General features: G+C 43.7%; 1 protein-coding gene across 1 annotated transcript in view; it reads left to right on the top strand.

Annotated features, from left to right (window-relative positions):
* LOC309557562 (contactin-associated protein-like 5) overlaps nucleotides 1-12,234 on the top strand; it is a 691,665-nt gene that overhangs the window by 236,669 nt on the left and 442,762 nt on the right. The gene's annotated exons all lie outside the window — the stretch shown is intronic.

The raw sequence follows: 12,234 nt of genomic DNA, 5'->3' as shown, positions 1-12,234 counted from the left end.
ACAGAGCTTTCTTTTGGTGGTATTTGATCACCTGTGCGATTTTTTGATCACGCGCTATAAACAAAAAAAGAGCATAAATTTTGCAAAAATAACAATATTTTTCACATTTTTTTATATGAAATTCCCCAAAAAAAAAAGTAAAAATCAAAATTTTTTAACATTTTTCGGCCAATTTGTTTTATGCTACCTATGTTTGGTAAAAAAAAATCGCAAAAAGCGTATTTTGATTGGTTTGCGCAAAAGTTATTGCGTTTACTAACAAAGGGAAAGATTTTTGTCATTTTTGGTGGTTTTTTTTTAACGCGTAATGGCGGCGATCTGCGATTTTTTTTTCGGTACTGCGACATTGCGGCGGACAGATCGGACCATTGACTGACATTTTTGACACTTTTGGGGGTACCAGTGACATTACTGCAGTAATCAGTGCTATACATATGCACTGTTACTGCAAAAATGACACTGGCAGGGAAGGGGTTAACTTTATTGGACAGGGAGGGGTTAAGTGTGTCCTAGGGGCGTGATTCTAACTGTGTAGGGACATTCCTATTGGTGTAAAAGCAAAGATCAACCGTTCTACATAGTAGAACGGACAGATCTTCACTTTTACACAGGGAGAACTGACAGGCAGCTTGTTTACACAAGCCGCTCTGTCTTTCTCCCTTCACAGGAGCGATCGCAGTGTGACTGGCGGACATCGAGTCCGCCGGTCACACGCACTGACTTGTCTGTGAACGAGCCGCGGCGGGCGCACGCCTCGGCGGGCGCGCGCCCGCCCGCGATAGGCTCGCAAGTCAGTGACAGGCGAGTGACGTACCGATACGTCACTCTGCCTGGCCGGGGCTGACCGCCGCAGTATATAGTCGTATATAGGCAACCGGTTAAAGCACATAAATGTAATATTACCCAGTTCTTTAGATTCTCTGTTCTTTATGTTTCTTTAATTTATTTCACATTTTTTATTTTAATTAATTAATTAATCTATTTATTTATTTATTTTTTTTTTGTTTTCATTCAACTTTATTGCTTTCACAAGGGCGACATAAAGAGTTGTGCAAAAGTAATCGAGTGGCTGTATAGCTGCCCAGATAATTTTTACAGAAAAGTGCTGAGCCGGCTGATAGAAACAGAAACAATCTTACGGCTGCTACTGATTTTAACTTCTTCAAACTGTGGATGTACCAAACACGTCCAAAGAACTCGATGGGTTAAAGTAGATCTAAATACAACCAGTAAAATCATATGCTTAAAAAAAAAAAAAAGAGCTTTGACATTTTACTGTAGATTCAAAAGTGCTGCAGTCTTTAAAATCCTGCTACAACCAGGGCGGGGTGCTGCTGAGTGAGATATTTATAACATTGTATCATTGTATCTCTTTTTTGTATGGTGAAGGTATACATTGTTTCACTAAATTCACTTTAAGTGTTTCACAAGTGTGAAATTCACGTGTTAATGTGTTTTTGTATTTTGTATTGTATGTATACAGCACAAATAAACTTATTTTCTATTCAAAAAAAAAATCCTGCTACAAAGGTCCCTGTTCCTGTCCCCCTGTAATATGGGGTGACAACTGTCTCCCAATCATGCTCCTAGGTTACATACCAGGGGCGTAACTACAGGGGTTGCAGGGGTTGCAATTGCATCCGGGCTCCATGCTCCAGGGGGACTGTGGGGCTCCCCTGTACACCTGGATAGGATGGGGGGGCAGCATGTAGAGAAATGACTGCCCTCCTTTTTCCTCCTCTGTATGCTGCCCCCGCCACTCCTCCTATCCAGTTCACTTGTGTTCTGCTGTCTCTGGGCCCCTGTGTGCACCCCTGGTCTCCCCCCCCCCACTGTGCTGCCCCCCCCCCCCACACTGTGCTCCCTCCTCTCTCCAGCCAGCTGCTGCAGGGGAGGTGTAACAATAGAGAACCAGGAAGGGGTCGGTAAATATGTAATTTACCAGCTCCTTCCTTTTCTGAATGGACAGAGTCATAGTCAGTGACATTGTAGAAAAAAAAAAATAAAATGATAAAAAAAAATAAAATTAAAATACCAAAAAATAAAAACTACTGACACCAGTGGGTGAACTTCCAGGATCGCAAAGGTCACACTTGCAACCGGGCCCTGGCATTCCACCACCGTGGGGGGGTCCAAGATAGCAGGAAGGGGGCCCACTGCAGAACTTGTGAAAGGATCTCGCTGCAGGACCGTAATAAAGGGCCCCGCAACGAGAGTAAAGAGCCCCAGGATCAGTGGGAAGAGCCCCAGGCTTGAAGGGAAGGGCCCCGGCCAGGGGTCCTGGGGGGCCATTCATGGTTTCTTGCACCGGGGCCCGGAAGGTTCTAGTTATGCCTCGGTTACATGCACTTCTGATGGAGAGAAGACAACAAGGGGCCATGTTGACTGACATAATACAAGCTTTATCTACCTTTGGCATGGGCGCCATCAAGAAATCAGGAAAGAGCTGACGCTGGAGTGATTGCATATAGACAGGAAATGGTCCAAACAGGCTGGAGAAAATTGGCAGAGCTAAGATAAACAAAAAGGATTGTAAAAATATTTTTCTATGGAGAAAATGAAACATTCGAATTGTTTATTATACACAGGCAGGGAAGCCGATTGCTGCCTGACACCCGCGATCGCTCCCCTGGTGAAAGAGAAGGACGGTCGGCTGTTGTAAATACAGCTGACCGTTCTTCTCCCTGGAATGATCACAGAGCCCATGTGATCCTTTTATATAGGATCACATGTCTCTATGGTCATTTCAGAAGCCACGCCAGCCCAAACAGTTAGAATCACTCCCCTAGGCTCACATTTAACCCTTTGATCACCGTCAATGTTAACCCCTTCCCTGCCAGTGTCATTATTACAGTTACAGTGCATATTTTTAGCACTGATTACTGTAGTAATGTCACTGGTCCCCCCAAAAGTGTCAAAAATGTCAGTCAAGGGTCCGATCTGTCCGCCGCAATGTCGCAGTCCCGCAAAAAATCGCAGATCGCCGTCATAACTAGCAAAAAAAACAATAAAAATAACATAAATCTTTCCCCTAGTTTGTAGACGTGATAACTTTTGCGCAAACCATTTAACAACACGCCTATTGTGATTTTTTTTTTACCAAAAATACATAGCAGAAAACAAATTGGCCCAAAATTTTAAAAAATTTAGATTTTTACATTTTTTTGGGCGAATGTTATATAGCAGAATGTGAAAATTATTGTTTTTTTTTTTTTTTTTCAGAATTGTTGCTCTTTTTTTGTTTATAGCGCAAAACAGAAAAATCGCACAGGTGATCAAATACCACCAAAAGAAAGCTCTATTTGTGGGGAAAAAAATACATAAATTTTGTTTTGGCACAGAGTCGCACAACCGCGCCATTGTCCGTTAAAGTAACGCAATGCCGAATCTCAAAATAGGGACTGGTCAGGAAGGGGGCAAATCCTTCCGGTCTGAAAAGGGTTAAGCAGCCTGGTTTTGCTTTATTTACATTGTGAACAAACTGACGAAAAAATAATTTGCAGTGCCATAGAGTTGTCAGACTGCTGATGTCAATTGGAAAGATTCCTTCGCAATATCTTATTTGCAGCTCATTCTGCAGACGTCGGAAGGTGGTTTACACCTTGGCTTAAAAATCTGAAACATTTTTAAAACATTTTTTGCACCTGCAGGCAGAGAGAATATCTTACTCTGTTGTGTGAAATGTATAAATAGGAATCATATTATATATATATATATATATATATATATATATATATATATATATATATATATATATATATATATATATATATATATATATATATAATATTATATTATTATTATTATTATTATTATTATTATTATTATATATATTATTATATTAATAATTATATATATATATATATATATATATATATATATATATATATATATATATATATATATATATATATATATAATTATATTATTTATTATATAATAATAATAATAATAATAATAATAATATAAGTAGTATAAGTAATGGCACAGAAATGTATAAATAGTAATCATATAAAGACAGTACAGTGCCATCTATAATACAGTAAATGTACCATTTGAATACAATATATCATTTATAGAAATGCAATGTACACTGTATAAATATTCACAATATAAAGACAATGTGCAAAAAGTAACAACAACTCTGAATGTGATATATACATTATAAATAATGCACAACCAACTTTGTAATGCTAATGTAAGGACATACATAACTGATTGGATATAAGTGAAGAGAGGATAGAAGAAGTGTGACTTTAAGGGGTAGTTTTACTAAAATAAGAAATATTGTGCACTTTGCAAGTGCAGTTGCGCTCTATAGGCGAACAGCTGAATGACGTCACATGTGACGAAACACGTAGGGCGGAGCGACGTGCTGACGTCATCGCATGTTCCAGGAAGTGCAGGATGCTTCTGTGTTTTTAGCCAGCCGGCAATTTTAGTATGTGATTCACGTTACTTTTGAAATGCGAGTGCTATCTATCTTTTCAAGAAAACTACTAGTAAGATTTTTTTTACTATGTGGAGCTTCTCCTTTTATGTTGATTGCGGTTTACTTGGGTACCATCGCGATAAGAAGTGCAGCTGCAGGTGTTTGGGCACATGCTCATCCGACCTCTCTTTAACCTCTTCTGGACGGGAAGGTTTTGCCCCCTTAATGACCAGGCCATTTTTTGCAATTCGGCACTGCGTTACTATAACAGAAAATTGCGTGGTTGTGTGACGCTGTACCCAAATAAAATTTATGTCCTTTTTTCCCACAAATAGAGCTTTCTTTTGGTGGTATTTGATCACCTGTGCGATTTTCATTTTCTGCGCTATAAACAATAAAATAATGACAATTCTGAAAAAAAAAAAAATTCACATTCTGCTATATAACAACCCCCCCCCCCCCCAAAAAAAATAATAATTAAAAATCTAATTTTTTCATCCTTTTAGGCCAATTTGTATTTTGCTACATATTTTTGGTAAAAGAATCCCAATAAGCGTATTTTGATTGGTTTGCCCAAAAGTTATCGCACCTACAAACTACGGGAAAAATGTATGTAATTTTTTTTTTTTATCAGTAATGGCGGCGATCAGCGTTTTTTAGCAAGACTGCGACATTGCGGCGGACAGATCGGACCCCAAACTGACATTTTTGACACTTTTGGGGGGACCAGTGACATTACTACAGTAATCAGTGCTAAAAATATGCACTGTAACTGTACTAATGACATTGGCAGGGAAGGGGGTTAACCTAGTGGGCGATCAAAGGGTTAAATGTGAGCCTATGGGGTGTTTTCTAACTGTATGGGGGCGGGGCTTGTGAAATGATCACAGAGACCTGTGTTCCTATATAGAAGGATCACAGGCACTCTGTGATCATTTCAGAGACAACAGCGGTCGGCTGTGTTTACCGTCCTGACCGTCCTCTCTCAGCTGGGAGCGATCGCGGGGTTGCCCGGCAGCAATCGCAGCCGCCGGTCGCGTGGATCGGCATCCCTTCTGCCTAGTGGGGGTGGGAGCACGTTCTCGCCCCCCCCCCCCCCAGCACCACTCCCATGACCGACGCGTACCAGTATGTAGTTTCACGCAGCCAAGCCAATCTCCTGCAGTAAAACCGCGGCAGGCAGCCAGCAAGGGGTAATTAGGGGGGTCCGCTACATTTGGTAAGCCTGAATCTTTACTAAATAGAATAAAAGGTTTACAAAAAATGTGAGGGGTGTACTCATTTTGTGAGATACTTTATATATTATTATTAAATCAATCTATATTTAAAAAAAAAAAAAAAAATACAGGAGTAAGGTAACCATGAAAGCACTTTATTATATTCTTTTTTTTGCGGTGGCGCTGATAATCATTTTTTTTTTTTTTAGTTTGCCTTTTTATAGGATGGCATAAAAAACAGAATTCACGGAGACATAAATATTTATATCTATCTTTCAGGATGTTTTGTGTTCATTCTGTAGACGTTTCTATTCTTGATGCGAGTCAGATTTGCAGGAGACGGCTCGGTGATGTACATCAAGCTGCCACATAATGATGCATAAATGAAATGTATTTTCCTTTAGTTAATGCATCGGTGTCATTCCTGATGGTGGGATCAATGGGATGTGAAGCAGGTGGAAGTATTACCATCTGTACAGGGGATCGCTATGCGGGTTCATCGTGTCTCCGCTTATACACATCACACGGGGAAGATTTCCACATTAGTGGGTAGGATGTCGAATTTCGCCTTTGATGCCTAAAAATGTGCAAAAGATGACATTGCGGCACTAAGTGCCATTAATATTTATATTGTATAGACAAAATCAGGGCAGTTTTACAGACATCTAACCTCATTGTAAGAAGATTAAAGGAAAACTGTAATGTACTTTGGATGAGAACACATTTTAACCACTTTACCACCGGAGGATTTTGCTGTCTTACGTCCAGGCCACTTTTTGCGATTCGGCACTGTGCGACTTTAACTGACAATTGCGCGGTCACGCAACGCCGTACCCAAACAAAATGTACGTCCTTTTTTTCCCACAAACAGAGCTTTCTTTTGGTGGTATTTGGTCACCTGTGCAATTTTTACTTTTTGCGCTATAAACAAAAAAAAGCGACAATTTTGAAAAAATAACAATATTTTTCACATTTTTTATATGAAAATCCCCCCCAAAAAAATGTAAAAATCAAAATTTTTTTATCATTTTAGGACAATTTGTTTTCTGCTACATATGTTTGGTAAAAAAAATCGCAATAAGCGTATTTTGATGGGTTTGCGCAAAAGTTATTGCGTTTACTAACTAAGGGAAAGATTTCTGTAGTTTTTGGTGTTTTTTTTTTAACGAGTAATGGCGGCGATCTGCGATTTTTTTTTTGCGGGACTGCGACATTGCGGCGGACAGATCGGACCCTTGACTGACATTTTTGACACTTTTGGGGTTACCAGTGACATTACTACAGTAATCAGTGCTATAAATATGCACTGTTACTGTAAAAATTACACTGGCAGGGAAGGGGTTAATTTTATTGGAGAGGGAGGGGTTAATGTATGCCTGGTGCTTACTGACGTGTGTGGGGGGAGGTGACTGAGTGACACAAGGACAGATCGCATGTTGAGCTATGCTGAATCCTGCAATCTGACCCTGCCTGTCACTTAGGAGATCTGCCCACTTGTGTTTACACAAGCGGGCGGATCTCCAGACTCGATTCCCCGTCGATCGGGGAAGAGCAGCGGCGATCGCCGCTGCTCCTCTCCTGGCCCGACTCCCGCTGTGACTGAACACAGCGGGAGCGAGCCTCTTGCAGCGCGCGTGCGCCGCCGAGAAAGGGGAGTGTCTGCCGACGTAGGTCTACGTCGTCAGACCTACAAGAGCCACTTTGCCGCAGTACAGCTCTAGTGAGCAGACGGCAAGTGGTTAAGTTATTTTCCTTCTTATTTGTTTAACCACTTTCCGACCGCTCGCCGCAGATATACTGCGGCAGGCTGGCTCAGCTGCGCGAATCGCCCTACCTGTACAGCAGTTCGCAGGAACGCTCCTGGGGGCACGCGCGCACCGCCAGAGGCACGCTCATGCCCCCATTAGCCAGCAGGGAAGCTTATTCACGGGGCTGGCGGCCACAATTGCTGCCGGACACCCGCAATCACCCCCCGTCAGGCCTGGACTGGGACAAAAAATAGGCCCGGGCATTTTGGACTGAGCAGCCCGCGAGGGGGGGCGTGACTGGGGCGTGGGGGGACGTGGCGTTCTTCGGGATGGTTGATGACAGGATTTAATGTTCCAGGATGTGTGGATTGGATTACGGTACCTTTTTTAGTCTAATCTGATAGATTGGGTCCAATTTAGATCAGAGCTGCCATATGATGCTGCTTTTTTTGTCTTACTTTAAATCCTGTTTTGATGGTTGAGTCCTAAAAATATTATGAAGCAGCACAAGATGAGGGTTACTCTAATCAAGGGGTAGACAACCTTTTTGGGCACAGTGTGCCGAAAAATGTTTTCAAAGAAATTGGAAGTGCCAGATACATAAAAAACAACTGTCAAATTCATATAAAGTAACTGCTGTAAACCGCTTGAATAATAGTAAGAAATCAAGTGAGCTTTGCACCTTCACAAATCAGGTCACCCCAATTCCTGCACCTTCACACCTCAGATCACCCCAATTCCTGCACTATCACACCTCAGATCACCCCAATTCCTGCACCTTCACACCTCAGATCACCCCAATTCCTGCACCTTCACACCTCAGATCACCCCAATTCCTGCACCTTCACACCTCAGATCACCCCAATTCCTGCACCTTCACACCTCAGATCACCCCAATTCCTACACCTTCACACCTCAGATCACCCCAATTCCTGCACCTTCACACCTCAGATCACCCCAATTCCTACACCTTCACACCTCAGATCACCCCAATTCCTGTACCTTCACACCTCAGATCACCCCAATTCCTACACCTTCACACCTCAGATCACCCCAATTCCTGTACCTTCACACCTCAGATCAGCCCCAATTCCTGCACTATCACACCTCAGATCACCCCAATTCCTGCCCTATCACACCTCAGATCACCACAATTCCTGCACCTTCACACCTCAGATCACCCCAATTCCTGCACCTTCACACCTCAGATCACCCCAATTCCTGCACTATCACACCTCAGATCACCCTAATTCCTGCACTATCACACGTTCACACCTCAGATCACCCCAATTCCTGTACCTTCACACCTCAGATCACCCCAATTCCTGCACCTTCACACCTCAGATCAGCCCCAATTCCTGCACTATCACACCTCAGATCACCCCAATTCCTGCACTATCACACGTTCACACCTCAGATCACCCCAATTCCTGTACCTTCACACCTCAGATCAGCCCCAATTCCTACACTATCACACCTCAGATCACCCCAATTCCTGCACTTTCACACGTTCACACCTCAGATCACCCCAATTCCTGTACCTTCACACCTCAGATCAGCCCCAATTCCTACACTATCACACCTCAGAACAGCCCCAATTCCTGCACTATCACACCTCAGATCAGTCCCAATTCCTGCACCTTCACACCTCAGATCACCCCAATTCCTGCACTATCACACCTCAGATCACCCCAATTCCTGCACTATCACACCTCAGATCAGCCCCAATTCCTGCACTATCACACCTCAGATCAGTCCCAATTCCTGCACCTTCACACCTCAGATCAGCCCCAATTCCTGCACTATCACACGTCCACACCTCAGATCACCCCAATTCCTGCACTATCACAACTCAGATCACCCCAATTCCTCCCCCTCACACCTCAGATCACCCCAATTCCTCCCCCTCACACCTCAGATCACCCCAATTCCTGCACTATCAAACCTCAGATCACCCCAATTCCTGCACCTTCACACCTCAGATCAACCCCTGGTAGGCTGGCACTGGCAGCAACAATTTTATTCAAATCAGGATTTCTTCTGCAAATAGCCTGGCCTGGCAGGCTGGCACTGGCAGCAAATATTTTATTCAAATCAGGATTTCTTCTGCAAATAGGCTGGCATCAGAGTCAGGCAATTACCAAAACCAATGTCATCATGACACATGATCAAAAAATGAGGAAAAATAAGGATTTCTTCTGCAAATAGCCTGGCAGTGACATCATCAGATCAGACAATTAACAAAACCAATCTCATCAGACACATGATCAAAGAATTAGGAAAAATAAGGTTTTCTTCTGCAAATAGGCTGGCAATGGCATCAGATCAGACAATTAACAAAAAACAATCTCATCAGACACATGACATGACCAATTCAAATCAGGATTTCTTCTGCAAATAGGCTGGCACTGGCAGCAACAATTTAATTCAAATCAGGATTTCTTCTGCAAATAGGCTGACCTGGCACTGGCAGGCATAGTACTAGACCAGTACTATGCCTGCCAGTACCAGGCCAGCCTATTTGCAAAAGAAATCCTGATTTGAATTAAATTGTTGCTACCAGTGCCAGCCTGCAAGCCTGGTAGGCTGGCACTGGCAGCAACAATTTTATTCAAATCAGGATTTCTTCTGCAAATAGCCTGACCTGGCAGGCTGGCACTGGCAGCAACAATTTAATTCAAATCAGGATTTCTTCTGCAAATAGGCTGGCACTGGCAGCAACAATTTTATTCAAATCAGGATTTCTTCTGCAAATAGGCTAACCTGGCACTGGCAGGCATAGTACTAGACTAGTGCTATGCCTGGCTGCCAGTGCCAGGCCAGCCTATTTGCAAAATAAATCCTGATTTGAATTAAATTGTTGTTGCCAGTGCCAGTATATTTGCAGAAGAAATCCTGATTTCTTTGAATACAATTGTTGCTGCCAGTGCCAGCCCAGCCTATCTGCACAAGAAATCCCTAAGCAGAAGTCACTCCTCTCTCCAGTCCTCCACTTACCTTGGGTGTGCTGTGCGGTGTGGCTGCAGAGTGTTCCCGCTGGACATAGTACAGGAGATGATCAGAGATTGCAAACATGATACAAGAGATGGTCAGAGACTACGGACATGATACAGAAGATAGTCAGAGAATGAGGACATGATACAGGAGATGGTCAGAGACTGAGGACATGATACAGGAGATGGTCAGAGACTGCGGGCATAGTACAGGAGATGGTCAGAGACTGCAAACATGATACAAGAGATGGTCAGAGACTACGGACCTGATACAAGAGATGGTCAGAGACTACAGACATGATACAGGAGATGGTCAGAGACTGAGGACATGATACAAGAGATGGTCAGAGACTGAGGACATGATACAGGAGATGGTCAGAGACTGCGGGCATAGTACAGGAGATGGTCAGAGACTGCAAACATGATACAAGAGATGGTCAGAGACTACGGACCTGATACAAGAGATGGTCAGAGACTGAGGACATGATACGAGAGATGGTCAGAGACTGCAGACGTGATACAGTAGATGGTCAGAGACTGCAAACGTGATACAAGAGATGGTCAGAAAAGATACAAGAGATGGTCAGAGACTGCAGACGTGATGCAAGAGATGGTCAGAGATTGCAGACATGATACAGGAGATGGTCAGAGACTGCAGACATGATACAGGAGATGGTCAGAGTCTGCAGACATAGTACAGGAGATTGGCAGAGACTGCAGACATGATACAGTAGATGGTCAGAGACTGCAGACATGATACAGGAGATGGTCAGAGACTGCAGACATGATACAGGAGATGGTCAGAGTCTGCAGACATAGTACAGGAGATTGGCAGAGACTGCAGACATGATACAGGAGATGGTCAGAGTCTGCAGACATAGTACAGGAGATGGTCGAGAGACTGCAGATGTGATACAAGAGAAGGTCAGGGACTGAAGACATGATAGAAGATAGGAGGACACTAGGGAGGCCGGAGAGCACAGGGAAAGCAGAGAGCACTGGATGATCTGAAGGGCAGGGGGGGGGGGCTGGAGAGAATCAAGGGGGGGTTTGGAAAGCATTGCAGGGGGCTTGGAAGGCGCAGGGTGTGGATAGCACTGGGGGGGGGGGGAGCGGGCAGGGAAAACCAGGGGGATGGAGAGCATGGGGGAGGGGGGAACTGGAGAGCACTGGGGGGGGGCAACTGGAAATCACTTAGGGGGAAGCCAGGGAGCACAGGGGGGTGGAGAGCACTGGGGGAGCCAGAGAGCATAGGGGGAGATGAAAAGCATCTCTGGGACTGGAGCTCTGAAGCCGACTTATCAGTGGAAACCCGTCGGGGGAAGCCAGCCATGCTGCTACATGTCCCGGATCGCACTGCAGGCGACCGTGACTATATCGAGTGTATGCTGTATATCGCTTTGGATTTTGTAAGTGTCATTCCACTTTATTTTAAGGATAAACTTGGAGGTAATGCACTATTAGTCCCTTCCTCTCTTTGGTGTGATCTCCCTGTTGGCATCCTCACCCCTGGAAGCCTATAGATCCCCCTAACCGGGCAGCTGACGATCGATCCATTCCATTTGGGATTCCATTCCATCTGGCTGACCAATTGGATTCTTGGATACCACAGTATACGCTTCCATCCCTCTCAAATGTGATAAGAGTCCACTCACATCACCGGGTGTCATCACAAAATTGTATTTTTGTTTCAAGTCACGTTTATGGATTGTTTTTTGGGAAGAGGTTAATTCACTCACCCTTCATCACCTCCCAACACCCATCATTCATCAGTTGGTTTTCCTGTATCATTTTGGGAACACTTTCTCCTGGATGTAAAAGACTTTATTTCAAATTGTTGATTC

This window comes from Pelophylax lessonae (assembly GCF_965119305.1).
Source record: "Pelophylax lessonae genome assembly, chromosome: 6".
Lineage (NCBI taxonomy): Eukaryota > Metazoa > Chordata > Amphibia > Anura > Ranidae > Pelophylax > Pelophylax lessonae.
This window is presented reverse-complemented; position numbering and strand designations above follow the sequence as displayed.